Genomic DNA, 1,899 nt, shown 5'->3' on the forward strand with positions numbered 1-1,899 from the left:
TCCTCCCCCCTCCCCCAAAGCTTCCACTTTGGTCTCACTCCTCCTTCCTCCCTCCTACCCCCTCCCCCAAAGCTTCCACTCTCAGTCAGACTCCTCCGCCCGCCCCATCCTCCCACCTCTTCGCGTCTGTCCTTGTTGTCCTACAGACAAGGACTCAATCTCTTGCCCACTCGGCAAGCCAGTCTCAATTTAATTCCCCCGAATCTCTTGAACTGTTGACAATCCAGCAGGTCTGGAGCTCAAGAGGATTGTTCAAGAGAGTGGAAACTGGAAGCTCCATGGAGACCTCACTTGCCACATTGGCTGAATATTCCTTTTCTAACAGGTCTGCATTGGGCCAGCCTCATATGACCGGCAGTATCTAATTTTTCCTTTTTTTCTTTGTAATGGTCGTGCGTAAAAGAAAAAGAGGTTTTGTTTTTGTTTTGTGTTTTGTTTTTTGAGCATTTTTTTTACCTCTAGGCTACGAAAACACTGAAATAATCCATTTGCTTTCTATCTTTCTTAGCTTTCAAGTCATTTATCAGTTCCTTTGTTCTGATATAACAAAAAGGGATATTTTTGGTAAAATAAATATTTTTAAAGAAATGCTCTTGTTTGGTTTGCTCCTTCTATTCTATCACACATCTATCGTCCTTATCTCCCCTCCTTCTGTTTTGTGTTTGTCACTCTCTTATAACACCTCTATTCTTTGGCACTTATTTGACCTTATTGTATTGCCAGTGCTGTAAAACTCTAATTTTTTAATCCGAAAAATTTGGGTTAATGTTAGACTGTTATGATTATTTAGATAATACCCTTTCCCCCCACAATGCTTTTACATTTATTTGGGCCTTCGGCAAAAATGGTTTTAATCTAGAAACACTACCCCTTCGGGAATAAGGGCGCTTTGTCTCAAAGAGATTACTCCTTATTCCAGAAAAATAGATATTTCAAGATTCATGGTTCGTGAAAGAAAAAATTCCATTTAAATTTGCAAATTGATGAACAGTCTGTTGGCTGTTGCTGTTCCCTATAAAAGGTGGGGATGGAAAAAAAACGTGTGGGGGAGGGGGGGGCGGGGGCTGTTTGATTCTGTTTAAAATTGGTTCTAAAGATGGATTTTCTTTTACACTTAACATTTTTACTTTCTCATTCTATATTTCTTGGGTCAGATTAATTTGTAAGCAGTATGCCTTGGTTTTATGCCAAGACTCGACTACCAGCCAATCTCCATGTCCTCACGTCCTATCCCCCCCCCCCAACCAACTCTCCAGCTCTCTTCTATACCTCTCACTCATCTCCCTAATGCCCTCTCCGCACCCCATCCCGCACTGCCCTCTATTGACCACAGATCAGCAGCTTGTCTCCGAGGCGAAGCTTTAAATGTAATTTCCAGGGATATTTAAGAACCCCTTGAACGAGCCAAGTCACTTAAAAATGGCTCGGAAATGTATGTTCTAGATTGGTTTTGACCTTCAAGTATTAAATTATTGATTGTTGAAAAAGATTGACGTGGATTTAAGCGGAGGGTGGTATTTGGATCTCTTTCTTTTAATTATCTTTTTTTCATTCTCACTCAACTGGCAGTCGAAGGGCGCCACTATTATGTCGTAGGTTGTTTTTTCCGTTTCCTTTCTGGTGTTTCTGTCTAACTCTGTCTTTGCACAAGGTGACCGTTGTTGCATTTTTCTACTCTAACAAAAAAATTCAAACTCATTCACATACTAATACGGTTGACGACTAGTTTAGTACCAACGCTGGAACACCAAAATAAAGCCTCGCCGCCCTCACTCGTACAATACCTCTCACCCAACTTCATATTGACTTTTCTGCACCCCCCCGTAGCCAGTCTGTCTGTCTGTCTGTCACTCGTACAATACCTCTCACCCAACTTCATATTGACTTTTCTGCACCCCC

The 1,899-nt window shown here is 41.7% G+C and overlaps 1 protein-coding gene across 1 annotated transcript in view; it reads left to right on the plus strand.

Moving 5' to 3' along the window:
* Positions 1-301: 301 nt before the first annotated feature.
* Positions 302-1,899, plus strand: part of LOC101854191 (potassium channel subfamily K member 1) — a gene marked incomplete at its 3' end in the record, with an annotated part of 28,253 nt that continues 26,655 nt past the window's right edge. Inside the window, 1 exon segment of the mRNA XM_035971705.1 lies at positions 302-325.

This window comes from Aplysia californica, unplaced genomic scaffold (assembly GCF_000002075.1).
Source record: "Aplysia californica isolate F4 #8 unplaced genomic scaffold, AplCal3.0 scaffold00486, whole genome shotgun sequence".
NCBI lineage: Eukaryota > Metazoa > Mollusca > Gastropoda > Aplysiida > Aplysiidae > Aplysia > Aplysia californica.